At 41.4% G+C, this 19,080-nt stretch overlaps 1 protein-coding gene across 1 annotated transcript in view; it reads right to left on the reverse strand.

Annotated features, from left to right (window-relative positions):
• Positions 1 to 18,424, reverse strand: part of rab9a (RAB9A, member RAS oncogene family) — a 41,692-nt gene extending 23,268 nt beyond the window's left edge. Inside the window, exon 1 of the mRNA XM_043700591.1 lies at positions 18,320 to 18,424. The gene's annotated coding sequence lies outside the window, so the exon portion shown is untranslated. The remainder of the gene's footprint in view (positions 1 to 18,319) is intronic.
• Positions 18,425 to 19,080: the final 656 nt, after the last annotated feature.

Here is a 19,080-nt window from a genome sequence, read left to right on the forward strand (position 1 = left end):
GGGGAGGTGTGGGCGGAAGTCTTGCACCTCCTGCGGTTGCAGGGGAAGGTGCCGGGAGTGGAGGTTGGGTTGGTGGGGGGTGTGGATCTGACGAGGGAGTCACGGAGGGAGTGGTCTTTACGGAATGCTGATAGGGGAGGGGAGGGAAATACATCCTTTGTGGTGGGGTCCGTTTGGAGGTGGCGGAAATGACGGCGGATGATGCGCTGTACATGGAGGTTAGTGGGGTGGTAGGTGAGGACCAGTGGGGTTCTTTCCAGCAACACATTTCCATCTCTGATCTCCAGCATCTGCAGACCTCACTTTCTCCTTCTTACTCCTTAGCCAATCAAGGTAATGAAACCAATCTACAAATAACCACCCCTCAGATTTTGTTTATCAATCTAGTGCCTAATTCCATGGTCTTTTTGTATAACCTAAATATATATTTCTGTCCACTCTACTGGTTCCAGATTGGACCACAAGTTCTGATTGTTTCAAGTCCTTCCTAGAAGGCTTTGCAACTTAGCCCCAACACCAGGGAGGCACATGTCACTTCAATCTCTTCATCAGAATTGCAATGAAATGTCATCTTTATTTCTAAGTGCAACTCTTCCAGTATGGCCACTTTCCTCCAGTCTTGTTGTCCACAAAGACACAGTCTGAAAACAAACACAAGATTCCCTTAGACTGCAACAGACTCTCTGTCCCAGCTAATCCTGCTTGTCCATTGTTCTTATTGCTGTGTTATTGTTAGTGGAAAGCATTCATGGGGGCTGACTTAAAATTATTTGAATGACTTACTCTGATACAATTGGCAGGTTTGAGTTATTATATAATCAACTTGGGATGGGGAATGCTGTGAAGAGAGACCACTGGAGAATTAATGTTTTAGGGATAAGGAATTTCTACTATGCTATTTTTGTTATGATTTTGATTAATAGAGAAGCAAATAAAGACAATGTGTAGACATAAGACAAACCACTTGCATTTATAAAGCACATCTCCCAACCTCAGGACCACCAAAGAGATTTAGAGATAATCATGCACTTGTAGTCTCAATTGTGGAAAGTGTTGTTAAGATGGTAATGTAGTTCTAAAAAATGCTCTAATTGGTAGAAGAAAATAGCTACCACCTCTTGTGAAGTGCTAAGCCTATGAATAGCTCAAAAACAAGTACTATTTAAAGGAACTTGACTGACTGCTCTTTTGTTTAGTTTTTTTTGTCAATAGATTCAAAGCTCCCATGTTATTTGAGAGGGTTTCAGCCATCGGAATGTGAGTGTTGTTATGTCTTCATTATTAATTGTTTGGTATTTTATTTTGTTAGAAAAGTGTTGCTATGTAAAACCAGAACAGATAAACACAATAGCTCAGAAGCATGCCATTTGGGTCATTTTGTCTGTGCAAGAGCAACTCCTTTTGTTTGCTGTACAACTTGGGGGAAGATATTGGAAACTCTCATTGGAAGGGGCACTGTCTGAGACCCTCCTGAAAAATATCCAAGTTAACACAGAAGGGAGTCATGCACCATTAGGATCCTGGGTGGAGTTTTCTGCTGCTCCCAGAAGCTGGAAGCAAGGTGGGTTGAGGAATTTAATTAGGCAGAAATGGGTACTGCAGATGCTGGAGATTAGAGTCAAGACTAGAGTGGTGCTAGAAAAGCACAGCAGGTCAGGCAGCATCCGAGGAGCAGGAGAATTGATGTTTCGGACAAAAGCCCTTCACCTCCTTTACACAGAGAGTTGTCAATGCCTGGAATGCATTGCCAGCGGTGGTGGTGGAAGCAGAGTCTTTAGGGACATTTAAGCGACTGCTGGACAGGCACATGGAGAGTAGTGAGTTGAGGGGTGCGTAGGTTAAGTTATTATATTTTACATTAGGATTAAACCTCGGCACAACATCGTGGGCCAAAGGGCCTGTTCTGTGCTGTACTTTTCTATGTTCTAGTCTTGAGGAATTTAATTGCTCAGTAGGCCAGAAGTTAGCTTCCCAATAGTGGAATGAAACTTGAGAATTCAATTCCATGAGCTTAAAAGTCTGGTCAAGTTTCTCAATAGTAAGCATTGGCAAATCTGGATCAAAGAGGCAAGGTGTCAGAATCAGAGAGATCGTCTGGCCAGTAAAGGAGGAATGGTGTGTGAGGAGAGGAGAAAGAGGGTGATGAAAGAGAGGCAGTGTGTCTATTGCAAAGTGAGAAAGAGTATTGTTGTTTGTCTGTGGTCCTCCAGATGTAAAGGGAGGGGTATTTCCAGACAGGAATTGTGGTAGAGAAATGGTCATATGGGTTGCTGTCCACAATGGGTGTCCTAGGGTTAAACTGAGAATTATTGGACAGCAGATGAAACAGTGACAGTGCGAGGAGACAGCAGGAATTCCTTGATTATTTTGGTCACATGCGGTTCCAAGCATTCCTTCCAGATGATGAAACAGCAATTGATTTGTGTTTCAATTTAATACACTTTTTTCTTCTTTTATTTTCTCACAAGATGTGACTGTCTCTGTCAGCCAGCATTCATTGCCCAGTCTTAATTACCCAGAAGGCAGTTAATACCCCGTGGGCCTAGAGTCACAGATATGTCAAATCAGGGAAACATAGCAGATTTAATTCCCTAAAGGGCATTGATTTTTTTAAAGACAATGAACAATGGTCACATAATCGCCATTTTGCTTTTCATTGAATTCAAATTTCAGATTGGTGGGTTTTGAATATATGTCCTCAGTACATTGATCAGAGGTTCTAGATTGCTAGTCCAGTGACATTACCACTATGCTACTGCAGCCACTAGACTATTAATGATGTCTTGTCTACATCGGTGCAACTAAATACAGGTAGGTGACATTCTGGTATACACCGATATAGATATACCTACTAGAGAAGGAGCAAAACTCAACCTTCTCTTGGGAAATAAGGCAGGGCAAGTGTTGATGGGGGAGTACTTTCGGACAAGCGACCATAATTCAATTAGTTTTAAAATAGTTATGGAAAAGGGTAGAGTCGAGAGTGTAGTGTTGGAAAAACACAGCAGGTCAGGCAGATTCCAAAGGGCAGAAGAATTAATGATTTGGGCAAGAGCCCTTCATCAGAAATGAGGCTTGTGAGCTGAGGAGGTGGAGCAGGTCATGAGGGTGGTGCTGAGTTGGAAGATTGGAACTGGGATGTTGGGTGGAGGGGAAATGAGGAAACTGGTGAAGTCCACAATACCATGTGGTTGAAGGGTCCAAGGTTTAAGATGAGGCGTTCTTCCTCTAGGCATCGGGTAGTTAGGATGTGGTGACGAAGGAGGCCCAGCACCTGCATGTCCTTGGTGGAGGGGAAGGGGGAGTTGAAGTGTTCTGCCACGGGGTGGTGGGATTGGTTGGCATGGGTGTCCCAGAGATGTTCTCTGAAGCGCTCCGCAAGAAGGTGTCCTGTCTCCCCAATGTAGAGGAGACCGCATCGGGATCAACAGATACAGTAAATGACATGTGTGGATGTGCAGGTAAAAGTCTAATGAATGTGGAAGGCACCTTTGGGGCCTTGGATGGAGGTGAGGGGAGAGTTGTAGGCACAGGTTTTGCAATTTCTGCGGTGGCAGGGAAGGTGCCGGGAGGGGAGGGTGGGTTAGTGGGGGGTGTGGACCTGACAAGAGAGTCACAGAGGGAAAGGTCTTAACAAAAGCGGATAGAGGTGGGGAGGGAAATATATCTCTGGTGGTGGGGTCCGTTTGTATGTGGCGGAAATGGCGGAGGATGATATGATGTATACAGAAGTTGGTGGGGTGGAAGGTGAGCACCAGGGGGGTTCTATCCTTGTTGCAATTAGAGGACTGTGATTCGAGGGCAGAGGTGCGGGAAGTGGATGAGATGCACTGGAGGGCATCATCAACCACGGGGAACATACGGAGATGGCCAGGAAGTCATCTTCCTTCTTCAAAGACCGCAATTTCCCCTCCCATGTGGTCAAAGACCACCCCTCCAACCGCAACAAGGACAGAACCCCTTGGTCCTCATCTTCCATCTCACCAACCTCCATATACATCACATGAACAGAAGCTTGCTTTGTTATAATGATAAGAATGATGTACAAAAACAGGCTGTTAGGATATTGAATGCCCAGTAGTGCAATGTAGATCCATAATTGCTTTTAAAAAGAAACATAAAATCTGAAAAAAACATATTTTGAAAAGGTATGGACATAGGAGAGGTTAATGGGCTCATTTAGCTTTAAAAAGGGACTAAACTATCACCTTCCATGCAGCAAATTCTATAATTCTGTTGCTTCACCCATTATACAAATATTCCCATGATCAAGAAAGCAGGGAAGAAATGCATAAAACATCCGCTGGAACAAAATAAATTAATAATTACTAATTGATCTTTTAAAATGAAAAAAAAAATGGTTTCAATGCATCAGCATTGGGCGAGAAATAAATAGATTCATACATGAAAGACTAATGAAATATACAAAATTTAGAAATAAATGCATTTCGTTTTCATTTCATTCTCTCCCTTTCAGTCAGGACTTTTATCACTTCCTCGTAATGTCTCATCCATCTCGCTAGGATGAATTTACAAATATTACAAGTTACAATGGGACTGTTCAAGTCTCTCATTATTATGCTGGCTCTATGTGTAATTAGAGTTCAGCTCAAAATGAGAATGCATTCTGAATAGAAAGTAGATCCGAGCTTAAATCCAACAGGCAACAAATGCTGTACTCCAGTCTGTATTCACCTTAGTCATGATACTAAAGCAACTGGGCAAAAAAACCATCCCAGTAACTTGCTCACTATGCATCATTTTTGAGTGATGCTGTATTTAACTACACCTTAAAAGTAAAAAATGCTATAACTTCTGGTTGACACTTTGTTCCCACCTAGACATAAAATCTTGGGGACAGGGCTATTTGAATCTCCAGCAGTCTTACTGTGGGGTGAATCCAAAGATCCAATTTGTTTGAGGGCAGTTTCGAGCTACTGGTGATCACAGAATCACAGAATGGTTACAGCACAGAACATTTCCTCATTACCCCATGGCACCTTTCCATGTAATCACAGAGGATGGAACACTTGCCCACTCACATCCCCCTCTCACTGTCCATGGCCCCAAACATATCTTCCAGGTGAAGCAGCATTTTACCTCTACTTCTTTTAATCTAGTCTTGTGCATTCACTGTTCACAATGGGATCTGTCTTACATTCACGAGACCAAACACAGACTGGATGACTGCTTTGCAGAATACCTCTGTTCTGTCAATAGAAATGATTCTGACCTTCCCACTTGCTTGCTATTTCAATAAATCACCTCACTGTCATACTAACATCTCCACCCACAACTAACAACCCTTTTGTTGATTACACTGGGCCTCCACACCATCTGTTCCCCCTGCCCCTCCTCTGCCGCTGTCAAATGTACAAAGAAAAGCCCATTTTCCAACCCCTTTCCGTTCTGTAGAAGTCAAAGTGGACTCAGAAAACATCAACTCTATTTCTCCCTCTCCACAGATGCCGCTAGACCTGCTGAGTTTCTCTCGCACCTGCTGTTCTTTCAGATTGCCAGCAGCTAATTGGCAAAACATTGTGTTCCAGATAACAATTTAAATATTTAAAGATCACTGTACTGTGATAAAACTTATTCACTATTGTGAACATTTCTAGTCACAATTCACCCTGTTAACAATGGCCACCTATATTTTATCATTATCACATTATTTTCTGTATTTTGAGCTTAAATTTGAAATAGCTTGTCACAGAGGACATACGACTGAAGGCTTTTGGGAGGTTAATGTAAGATTGTTTATATTGTGGGGTTTTATGTTGGTAGAAGGAAACCAAATTCAATTATTTGCTGAGCAGAAGCAAGGAGGGGCAAAATGTTCCTTTATTTGGTTGAAAATTTTTGAACTTACTTTGAGGAAGATCTGATTGCAATCAGATACAAGAATCATTTCTCATTTACAAAGGAGGTTGTTCAGAACGGTTAAAGCATTAAGTGACCTCAGTGAAGGATATAGTTTGTGAAAACCTCTAGACCAGGAGTATTTGTTTAGCACTCTGAAGATTGTGGGCGGCACGGTGGTTAGCACTACTGCCTCACAGCGCTAGAGACCCGGGTTCAATTCCCGCCTCAGGCGATTGACAGTGTGGAGTTTGCACGTTCTCCCCATGTCTGCGTGGGTTTCCTCCGGGTGCTCCGGTTTCCTCCCACAGTCCAAAGATGTGCAGGTCAGATGAATTGGCCATGCTAAATTGCCTGTAGTGTTAGGTAAGGGGTAAATGTAGGGGAATGGGTGGGTTGCGCTTCGGCAGGGTGGTGTGGACTTGTTGGGCCGAAGGGCCTGTATCCACACTGTAATGTAATGTAATCTAATCTAATTATTTTAAAACAAGACTAAGAAAGGATAAGCTCTCAGTCCTGTGAGTAGTGAAGTCAAAAGGCCTCTCAACTCAGGATTGGAACTGAAATGAAGCAGTTAAGTCAACCCTACAGATTTGATAAGGAAGGGAGATTTCTGTAGTTTTTGAGTAACAGTAAAGTGGTTGCATTGAGGAGTAAATTGCATTTTGTTGGTCGTGTGTTTTGAAATCTTTCAAATTGTATTATATTTAGTTATCTTGGTTTGGTTAATTTAGTTTTTTATTTATGTTGTGTAATAAACTTTTATTCTGGTGCTAAAATGAAATCTGTAACCTTGTGTGAAATCTGCAGCCTAACCCTAACCCTAATCATAACCCTAATCCTAACCCTAACATTTCACTGAAAAGCCACCATGCTAAATTAGAAATAAAACAAAATGTGACCTATTAAACAAGATTCTATTCTGGATCTGACTTGTCCAGTGTTTCAAATGGGGAAATTACCAAATGTAAATGCCTTTAATAAACAATGGAACAGCAAATATAAGGAATGGTTCAAATCATATATACCCTATACTATTGTTTATTAAGTATCAGGTGTTCAAAATCTTAAAATTGGACACAATTGGCTTCAGACATGAAGAAATGAGCATTCAAAAATGATTTTAATATATTTTATAGAAAAGCTGTTCCAACATAAATATCTTGCATCGTAACGTTTTTGGAAATAATTTGATGGAGAAACATAGAGACTAAAAGATTCCTTTCAAGGCAATAATACCTCTTTAAAACTGCTGCAACCATAGTGTAAGCTATTTTTGAAAGTGGAATATGAGAACTAACCATAAGACAAGGAAATCCTTGTTCCCAGAGATCTTGACATGAATGTTGATTTGAAAAGTAGCCAGGGAGCAATTGGGCTTGTGCTTGTGATTCACTACATGAAGAGTCCCAAAGTTAAAATATTCCATAGGCTTTTCTACACACAGGATGGACTCTTATAGGGTCCTAACTGATAAGGGCTATGTTGAAAAATGTGGCAGAATCACACAAGAAGTTCAGTGAAGCCTACTTGGCAGTGGGAGGAACTTGCTGCGTCTTTTAAATAGGTTCTGAGAATCAATGCGAGGTGCTCACTAGGCAGCAGCAAGATGCCCATTAAAGGGGGATTTTTGATTGTTAATGATGCTTGTTGATATGCAGCCTTCTGCCCTAACACACAGTGCTAGCAAAACTGGATTCCCAGAATTCACAATGTGGAAGTCAGTACAGGTGACTTGAACACGCTGCTTGCTCCAGCAGACTTCCATGTTAGACACCAGGCGGCAACATCTCATGTGCACCAACCACAGGCACTCCACATGCATCCACATCCAGAACCACATCCACTCCACACACAAACAATGGCATCCAGCATGTGCCAGCCTCTAAGCATCAGTGGCTTTAGGGCTGGGAGTGAGTGAGAGTGAGGGAAGATGTTGCAGGCAGTACTGAGAGTGGTAGAGCATGAGCCCTTCATGTGTACTGGATAAAGTAGCAAAGATAGAGTGAGTGTGAGATATCAAATAGATGAGGGCACATATGCTGGCAGAGTGAAGAGTGTCATTGACATTCTTCTGACAGTGTTGGGCATTCCTCCAGAGAGCTGAGATGACACTGACCTGGGTGGCAAATTTGGACCAGGCTAGCATGGTCTGGTGTTGTGGCGTTCACTGCTAGTTCTGAGGTACAAGGAGTTCTATTCTCTGCATCACTTTACCCACCGTGGCCTTCAGATCACTACCTGCAAGGCAGGGTGCCTTGTCTACTATGTTGTGGAAAATGACAGGAAGTGTGTGGGGCAGCTCTGGACAAGTAGTGCTTGCACAATGATTTTTTAAAGATAGTGTGGCAGCCAAAGATGCTGGTCAATTTTGGGATTTCCCGGCAGTGGCTAGTTGTTCAGGGTATGGAGAGTGGTAAAATAAGGCTGGAATCAGATGAGAGAAGCACCATAGGTGTGGAATAAGTAGTTGGTGAGTTGACTTAGGTCAGGTATGATGAGAAAACTCGCTAGACCTCATAGAGAAAAACCTTCCATTAAAGTCAATCAAATTGACACTTTTCCAAAAAAGGTGTAACATTCAGCCCATAGAGTGAGAAATTAGAACTCCAGCCAATTTTGTGCTCACCCTATTAGCTGGTTGAAGAATAACCTGCATTTACTTGTCTTTAGCAAAATGAAATATTTCTAGGACAAAATCAAAACAAAGTGGATGCTGAACCAAAGACAGACAATGTTTTGGTTCAGTTAATCAGGTCAGCTTTATGGAAAGACATGAAGGAGGAGAGAGAAGCAAAAATGTGCAGGAGTTTAGGGAGACATTTCAATACAGGAAACAAGTGCATGGTTGCCGTTGATGAGATGAAAGGAGGAGAAACTACATAGGAGCCCAGAGTCAAGGAAATGGAGTGTTTGGTATGTGAGTGGATGGGAAGTCAGTAGTTGTGTAGTTATGTCTATGAAGAGCAAGTCCACGAATTAAGGGAATTAAATGTGAGCTTGAGTACTAAACGAACCGTGCAATACGAAAGACTCACCAGTCACACATGTGCTTATTGACTCCAAGTCATCAGTTCTTCAAGTTTGTTTCCCATCTCAAATTATGAAGAATGGGAGGCTGGGAAGGAGATTGTTGGATTAATCATGTCTCGAGGTGACAGTGGCATTGATGAGGTTTCCACGACAGTATATCTGAGACAAAAGCAATGTTGCTGGTGATGTGGAAGTGATGCCATGTTGTCTTTGACATGGACTTGAATAAGAGTTTGGATGCTCAGATTGTGGTGAATAAGAGCTAGAATATGTAACCTCTTACTTCACACTTAGGCAACAGTAACAATTTGCAATTATAAAGGACTTTACTTAGTTAATTGCTTCAAGAAAATTGACAGGAATCGCGCAGAACTTGACACCAGCCCTCTGAAGCACATTTCAGAGTGGCGAATAAAGACTTAGTCAAGGGGAAATATGGAGCATCTGAAATGAAGAAAGAGAACCGAGAAGTTGGGAGGTTTAGGGAGGAACTCCGGAGCTTAGGGCCCAGACAACTGGACGTAAATCTACCAATGGTGGAGCCATTAAATATGTGGACACTGGAGATGACAGAATTAGAAAAGGGCAGAGGTCACTGTAAGATTAAGGTCTTAAGTAGATTTTGGGGAATAGATAGACAAGACCACTGACGAGAATTTAAAACATTTGGACATTACTAGACTGGGAATCAGCAAGCTGGAGGGTGAATGGGTTTTGTTGTGTGTTACTCAGTGACCATTTGATTTGGAGGAGTTCAGTTTCATGGGTGTTAGGAGTTGTGAGAGAGCAAGGGGATGTGGATTTCATTAGGAGTTGAGTTGAGGCAGGAAAATGGATGAGAAATGTAATACTGTGGATGTAGATGGCCTTCATATTAGAGCAGATATCTGGTTAGAGGTTAATCTCAGGATTATAGGATACCGAGGCTGTGAGACATCTGGAGATAGTGAGGACTGCAAATGCTGGAAGTCAGAGTCGATAAAATGTGGAGTTGGAAAGGCACAGCAGGTCAGGCAGCATCAGACAAGCAGGAAAGTTGATGTTTCGGGTCAGGACCCTTCATTAGGAGATGTGAGAGATCTGGTTCAGACTGCAACCTCACCCCTGTCAGTGCTAAACGTTTTATATCTTCTGTGACTGATTTCTTAAACCTTATTCCCCATCTCCTCCAGTCTCGCCCCCAATAATTAAGTTTAAGGAGATCATGGACTTTATTAATACTAAGATTAAAACTATGCAAAAGGGTACCTTTGTCATGCCCCTCCATTCCACTGGGCTACCTAGCTAAACTCAGCCTGACCTGGCATCTTCCTTTACAGTCAGAGAGTCATAGAGATGTAGAGCATGGAAACAGACCCTTCGGAGCAACCTGTCCATGCCGACCAGATATCCTAACCAACCTAGTCCCACCTGCCAGCACCTGGCCCATATCCCACCAAACACTTCCTATTCATATACCCATCCAAATGCCTCTCAAATGTTGCAATTATACCAGCCTCCACCTCTTCCTCTGGCAGCTTATTCCATACACATACCATGAAAAGGTTGCCCCATAGGTCTCTTTTATATCTTTCCCCTGTCACCCTAAATCTATGCTCTCTAGTTCTGGACTCCCCACCCCAGGTAAAAGACTGTATTTATCCTATCCATGCCCCTCATAATTTTGTAAACCTCTATAAGGTCACCCCTCAGCCTCCGACGCTCCAGGGAAAACAGCCCCAGTCTGTTCAGCCTCTCCTTATAGCTCAAATCCTCCAACCCTGGCAACATCCTTGTAAATCTTTTCTGAACCCTTTCAAGTTTTACAACACCTTTCCGATAGGAAGGAGACCAGAATTGCAATATTCCAACAGTGGCCTAATCAATGCCCTGTACAACTGAAACATGACCTCCCAACTCCTGTACTCAGTACACTGACCAATAAAGGAAAGCATACCAAACACCTTCTTCACTATCCTATCTACCTGTGACTCTTTTAAGGAGCTATGATCCTGCACTCAAAGATCTCTTTGTTCAGCAACACTCACTAGGACCTTACCATTAAATGTATAAGTCCTGCTAAGATTTGCTTTCCCAAAATGCAGCACCTCGCATTTATCGGAATTAAACTCCACCTGCCACTTCTCAGCCCATTGGCCCATCTGGTCAAGATCCTGTTATAATCTGAGGTAATCCTCTTCGCTGTCCACTACACCTCCAATTTTAGTGTCATCTGCAAACTTACTAACTATACCTCTTATGCTTGCATCCAAATCATTTATATAAATGACTTAAAGTAGAGGACCCAGCACTGATCCTTGTGGCACTCCACTGGTCAGAGGCCTCCAGTCTGAAAAACAACCCTCCAGCATCACCCTCTGCCTTCTACCTTCGAGCCAGTTCTGTATCCAATACAGGTTCTCCCTGTATTCCGTAAGGTCTAACATTGCTAACCAGTCTACCATGGGGAACCTTGCTGAATGCCTTACTGAAGTCCATATAGATCACATCTACCGCTCTGCCTTCATCAATCCTCTTTGTTACTTCTTCAAAAAGCTCAATCAAGTCTGTGAGACATGATTTCCCCACGCACAAAGCCATGTTGACTATCCCTAACCAACCCTCATGATCTCTCCAATCTCATTTATGAAAATTACCTCTTGATCCCTCAAACCCATTCCAACTAAACTGCTAACCACCAAACTTCCCCTCTGGGTCTCCAAGTTAGCCATTATCATTAACAGTTTTCTTTTCTCAGGTGTTGTCCCTCTCTCCTTTAAATCTTAAAAGAAACACTTGATGTCACCATCGTTACAAACTCCCCCAATCGTCTTCAATCTTTCTTACTTTTCCGAAGTACTTTATGTGTGTCTCCCAAAGTGCCCCTCCTAATTTCATGTCCAAATTTTCCAAAACTTTGTACTTGAATTTATGCCCCACAACAGTATGGAAATAAATCTTACCAATGTCACAAATGACATTGTATGTCATGGTGATTATTCTCATTGTTCACACTTCATTCATCCGAACCTAACTGCAGCCATTAAGACAGCTCCTGCAATGCCATGCCACTGTTTTCCAGCGCAGTCAATTGCTGCCTTATTCTGATCTGTCTAGTCATGTGGCTAGATAATCACTTGCAAAGGCTTCCCTTCCAGCTCTTGCAGTATCCCATTGGTGTCCCCTAAGGCGATACTATTAGTGTCCTCCTATTATCTATCTATATGATGCCCCTGGTGACCTCATCCAAAAGCATGGAGTTAGTTACTACACTGACAACAAACACATCTACCTCGTCCCCACCTCCCTCAACTCCTCCACTGTTGCTAAATACTATTTTGATTCCTGCACTAACCTCCATTCTCCAACTAAAGACTGCCTCCTTGTCTTGGACAACATCCCAAGTTTTAACCGGAACATCTGGAACTTTTGTTTTATATCTGATCCCAACAGGTACTACTGACCTGATGTTTAAACCATCAGTAAGACTACTTTTATCTCTGTGACTTTGTTTCTATCTAGGCTCATCTGCTGAAATCTTCATTAATGTCTTTGCCTTTTCTTGGTTTGACTACAGTCTCTCACATTCTACCCTCTATAAATATGACACTATTCAAATTACACACGTCTTAACTCACATGATGACCTGTTTACCCATCATCCCAATGCTTGCTGGTCCTGGAAAACAGTAGCCAATTGTTTTTAAAATTCTCATCCTGGTTTTCAAATCTATCAATGTCTTCATCCTTCTTTATGTCTGTAAACTGCTCCAATCCCTTAAGCTCCCAACTTATTTACAGCCATCTAATTCTTGAGCACCAAATTTTAATTGTGCCATCTTTTGCGGATAATCATCAATTGTCTAGGCCCTAAACTCTGAAATTCCTTCCATAAACATCTACAAGTCTCTGCTTTGTTTTCTTCCTTAAGATATTCCTTAAAATGTATCACTTTAATCAAACTGCTGATCATTTTACTCGGTATCTTCTTTTGTGGCTTGGTATCATATTTTGTTTCATACACCTTGATTATCTAGCGTTTGATTAACCAAATCTCAGATTATCCGAACAAGATCGCAAGGTCCCAATGCTTGGCTAACTATGCTATCCAGCATTTGATGAACCAAACGAAATACATACTCCCCGCCCGTGTCCTTCGAGGTTTCTCTGTAATTCACCTGGGAAGTGCCTAGGGATGTTTTATTGCATGAAAAGCACTATATAAATACAGGTTGTCATTGCAGTTGTTCTACCTTTAAGAAGAAAATCTTACATTTACATAGGACAGGACATTCCAAGTTACTTTACAGCCATGGCTGCTGTTGTGTGTGCATTAGCCTTTGAGCATGGTGGCTCAGTGGTTAGCACTGTTGCCTCATAGCTCCAGGGACCCGGGTTTGATTCCAGCCTCAGGTGACTGTGTGGAGTTTGCACATTCTCCACATGTCTGTGTGGGTTTTCTCCAGGTGCTCTGGTTTCCTCCCACAGTCCAAAGGTGTGCAGGTTAGGTGAATTGGCCATGCTACATTGCCTATCGTGTTCAGGGCTGTGTAGGTTAGGTGCATTACTTGGGGGGAATGGGTCTGGGTGGGTTACTCTTCGGAGGGTCGGCGGGACTTGCTGGGATGAAAGGCCTGCTTCCACACTGTAGGAATTCTAATTCTAATTCAGAAACACAGCAAACAATTTGCATAATGCATTCTCCAACAAATGCTATTGTGATGGTGACCAGATAATCAGTTTTTATAATGTTAATTGGGGGATAAACACTGGTCAAGCCACTTGGCACAATAACCTTGGTTTTCTTTGGAATAATATCACCAACATGAAAGAGCAGACAGAACTTTAGTTTAACATTTTATCTGGAAGACAACAATTCTGGAGGAACAATTCTCCTCAATACTGCAGTGGAGTAATACAGATTCACAGGCCTAACAAACATTAAATTCCAAGGAAATAGTTACAGCTTTAAAACTTTGTGGTTACACAAAAACCATAAACGTATTAGCTTCCTTCAAAATGCCAATGCAGCATTTAAGCGCTGTTTCCTGAATGTATGGAACATAGTCAGATCAAATTACTGCAGACACTGGAATCTGTACTGAAAACAACCAATGCTGGAGATCATAATGGGTCAGATAGCATCCATGGAGACAGAGCAAACTAACGTTTTGAGTCTGGATGACTCTGATAAACATTGTTGCATGTCCAGTTTAATTACTCTTATAAAACAGCTAAAAATAACTCCACAATAGAACAATTTCTACTAGACTAAGTAGAAAGGGTGATGGGTGCTGAAGGGCCCCGGTTTCTCAGCATGACTAGCATTGTAATCATACATCTACATTCACATCTATGTTGTTCACTGTGAGACAAATGGTTATTTAAAGCAAACTCTAGACAGGAATCAAAGCAGTAAGAAGTTTGAGGGAAGGTTTCCAGGAAAACCTGCAGCAAGGCTTTAAGGAATGCGACAGTCATTTAACATCTTGGCAAAAATGTAGAGAATTTGTAAATCTGCTGAAAAGTGTGGTGCCACATAATTCAAACCAAGAGTGGCAACAACAGAAGAAAATAAATAAGCCAAACATTGCTGTCAAAGTATCAGGAAGAGTCTTTGCACTTGTTGTTATTTATGAGAAACTGCTGTAACAATGTTCAATGAAGGAAGATGCTAATTAAACTGGGAAATTGCTTTCCAACATGTGTTTCTTCACCATTAGCTTCACAAAAACACCATTTATTGTCGAGTTTGCCATTGATATGCACTGAGGAAAATGAAATCGCTATCTGAGTAGTAGTAATGCACTGAACTCACAACAGAAATTTATGTCTTGACCATTTCAAGTCCAAATACCCTTTTAATGGTGGAATAAAAATTAAATATTGCCAGTCAACCGCTTTGCCACTGAAAATTAACTAGTTAGGCTGACACTATCATTATTGCCTTGCAGTTGAGCCAAGATTTCCCAAGGGTTCAAATACGTTTTATAATGTGGTACAGGAATTTCCTTAAGTGGATTTATGAAACATGGAATAGAAATCCTACAGTTGTCCAGTTAATAGACCAATTCAAAGCACTTCCTATAAAGCCAGACATTTTAACATCCATCATAAAATCACTACTTTGATATTAGCAAAAAGTCATTATATGATTCCCAAAATATGAAACAAGTCTTGGGTTCTAGGAATCTAGTGAAATATTTTATGAGATAAATATAAAATTTGTGGTCAATTTACGAAAAACAGGTTGAGAGGAATAAATCGAAAAAAAAAGTAACGTGAACGAAGTCAGGTAATGACATTATATCTGTCTTTTAAATTAAAGATATTTCTATTGTGGGTAAAATTTTATCATTTTCCCTTCATACTACCTGTCTGATTCTTGCACAACTGTTGAAAATGTTTAAGTCCCTCTGATGTTTTTGATCGATTAGATAAAATCACCTAAACTTGTGGTCATACTGAATTCAATGGCACAAAGCTTAGTGTCGATTGAAGGTGTATCTGTGTAATAGCAGATTAATGCTATTAATCTGACAGTATGAATTTGGAAATACAAGTCCTATTTGATAAATCTCTCTAATTTCTTTGAGGTTGTTATAAATGAAACAGATACTGGAATTCTGTGACCTAGTTAACTAGGAGTTCTGGAAAACTTCTGACAAACCTCCTAGGGTTTGAACTGGAATCTTTGAGATTTTATGAGTTTTGTGAAAATAGTATGGGACTGCACAAAACATTATCAAGGTGTAGAAAACAAGGAGTAGAAAACTCATAAATGATATATGAGAAGTTCTTGGGATAGAAACAGTCATACATTCATCCAGAGACCTTCAGAATTGGAGCTGCACAGGTTACCATGAAGGTCCCACCTTCTCAACATGACCCTTCACTTAAAGCATGGTGCTTGTCAGGTTCAACTCATTATCCTCGCCCTCTCTAATGAGAGTGCAGTCCACTGGGATGATGGTGACTTCACCTGTGATACTCTAAGGAGGCTTTGAAAGTTCTCTCTTAATTTCAAGAAACTGAGATTGCGAACGCGAGGGAGTCATTCTCCAGTGGAACAGAGCCTCAGTCAAACCCTGGCTGAAGTGGCAATCATTTCTTGGGACTCCACGCTAGGAGATATATATTAACATTGGAGGGAGCACCGTGTAGATTCACCTGAATGATCAGGCCTTAAAGAGTTAACCTTTGTGGCCAGGCTCCTTTAACGTGATTTATGATCAATGAGCTGCTCAATGTTTTTCGAATAATAAAACGATTTAATAGGGTAGATACAGAGAAACCATTTCTTTTGATGAGGAATTCCTTCTGGTTGATTCAACTGGAGAATGAGGGGACATTATTTAAAATTAGAATGAGGCCATTAAGGAGTAAAATCAAGGAGCATTTTGTTACCCAAGTGGTATTAGAAATCTGGAACTGCCTCTAACAAAGAACCTTTCAAGTTTGAGATTGATAGATTTTTTGTTGGTTAAAAGTATCAAGACATTGGAACTAAAAGGGGTAAATGTAGTTGAGGTATAGGTCAACTATAACCTGAGTCAGATTTTGGAATGAAACAAAGGGCTGAATAGCCCACTCATGCTTTTAACGCTCAATGTAACAGACTAGGACTAACATTCAGCCTCTTTCAATGTCATTACTATGTACATTTTCTGGTGATTTGGATCAAGTAATCTAAAAGCTAATGTGATTTCATCATAGACAATTCTAACATAATTTTTTCTGCTTCAAACATGATCTAATTTGCATTCTCAGGACCAGAATGCAACTTGAAGCTGTGGATATTGTGGCCAGGCTTAATACGTTCTGAGGAGAAAGTGAGGACTGCAGATGCTGAGTATCAGAGTCAAGAGTGTGGTGCTGGAATAGCACAGCAGGTCAGGCAGCATCCAAGGAGCAGGAGAATTGATGTTTCGGGTATAAGCCCTTCATCAGGAATGAGACTTGTGGGTCAGGGGCGCTGAGAGATAAGTGGGACGGGGAGGGGGGTGTGTGGGAAAGGGAGCTGGGAATGCAATAGATGAAGGTGGGGGAGAAGGTGATAGGTCGGAGAGGAGGGTAGAACGGATAGATGAGAAAGACGATGAATACGTCAAGAGGGAGGTGCTGAGTTGGAGGCTTGGGACTGGGATAAGATGGGGGGAGGGGAAATGAGGAAACTGGTGAAATCCACATTAATCCGATGGGGTTGCAGGTTCCCAAGTAAGTTTAATTCTTGCATGAATGATTTGTCAAAAGATGAAAACATCACTGTATTTGCTCACTACATTTACAGTGACAAACAAGTTAGCATGCTTACATTGGTAATGTCATTGGACTAGAGATGGAAATGTGTTGCTGGAAAAGCGCAGCAGGTCAGGCAGCATCTAGGGAACAGGAGAATCGACGTTTCGGGCATTAGCCCTTCTTCGGGAATGAGGAAAGTTGGTCCAGCAGGCTAAGATGGCCAACTTTCCTCATTCCTGGGTGGAAAGAGGTCAAGGTGAGGGTGATAGGTCAGACTGGAGTGGGGGCGAAGAGGTCGGGAAGAAGATTGCAGGTTGGGAAGGCGGTGCTGAATTTGATGGATTTGACTGAGACAGGCTGGGGGGAGGGGAAATGAGGAAACTGGTGAAATCCGAGTTCATCCCTTGTGGTTGGAGGGTTCCTAGCAATCCAATGCCAATAATCTTAAGGACATATTCCAAATCTCACAATTACTGCTGCCATTAATGAATCTGAAACATAAAGCTAATTTGACTGATATAAAAGTCCTCTGGTTCATTCAAAAGGGAAGGGAATCTGCTATCCTACCCTGGTCTGGCCAGCATGTGACACCAGCCCACATAGTAATGTAAATGACTCTTAACTATCTCCAGAGATGGGCTAGTAAACCATTCATTTCAAAGACAATTAGGGATTGGCATCACTTTCACCATTGGGAATCCAGCTCTCATGGGCTACCAAATAAAGCCAAAAGATCAATTGGTGAACCAGTCAAGAAGTGTTGCTGCACACTTCTTTGTGCCTAGCTCAGCATTAGGTAACATTTGCCAGTGGATTATTTACTTGGCATGTTGGCTAGAAAATTATTTGTTACATAGGCAAGCCTAACACAAAGGAGAAAATACATCAAAATTATGAGAACTCAATAACCACAATTATCTCCAACTGTTCAGCAATAAGGATTTTAAAATATCTTTCAGGGATTATGTTAATTGCTTGACAAATCTGTGGTGGAAGGAACAGATGTTACTGAAAGTTGTGCAATGTCATACACAGAAAGTTTGAAAAATGCTATGCTCGTAACTTGACATCACAATTGTTTTAATAAATCTCCTGTAGAACAGATGATTTCTGTTTATTTTCTTTTCTCAGGCCTTCATTGGCATATTGCATTCACCTCTGACAAACTCTAAAGACTAGTTCAAATGCTTTAGTTAGATCGTACCCACCTCATTCTACTGCAACATGCGAAGGGTTTTATACTTTGCTGCTTGTGAGAGACTGTAGCTGCTCTTCAAGATCCTTACACCATTGGAGATGGTGCTATTTCTGCAGCTGCTCTTCTCTGCTACTGTAACACAGTGGGTTGGGCACTGCAGCAGAATCTCATGTGATTTCAGTTACTGATAGAGCTCGATTCATTCTTTCACATCCCCATCTTCAGGACTCACTACACTAACCACACAACAGAACCCTGTCTAACTAGTAATCATTGATGCATCACTTATACCACATGCTACTAGTGTGACGTGTATGCTCCTTAAAAGAAAATTATTTTAAAACCAGTAAATGAATTAACTTTTTGGGTGCTGCATCTTTCTCTTAGACACATATGCATAAGCTATGCCTGTACAGTATACAAAAATTGATCATATAAGGTTTTTTGAGATTGAATGGGTGCTGCATCATTAATTGCATTTATAAAAGCTTTTAGCTTTCCAATTTTTGTCCTGTCTGTTGCTTAATGTTCTTGCTGGTTATTGGCTTCACAAACAGCCATAAGCACCATTCCCTCAAGGCTCATATTTTTGTGTTTATTTAATCTGATGACATTCAAGCCCAACTGTGTGTTCACATATGCATTTATAGCAGGGCTGCTCTGCATTCCCTGGGAACAGAGAGTCTGTCATTACAGCCAGTCATCAATGATGCTCCTGGCTGGTTTAATTAAAATGCAAGGCAAAGATCAAAGCTTGGGATCTTGCTGGTT

The sequence above is a fragment of the Chiloscyllium plagiosum genome, chromosome 12 (assembly GCF_004010195.1).
Source record: "Chiloscyllium plagiosum isolate BGI_BamShark_2017 chromosome 12, ASM401019v2, whole genome shotgun sequence".
NCBI lineage: Eukaryota > Metazoa > Chordata > Chondrichthyes > Orectolobiformes > Hemiscylliidae > Chiloscyllium > Chiloscyllium plagiosum.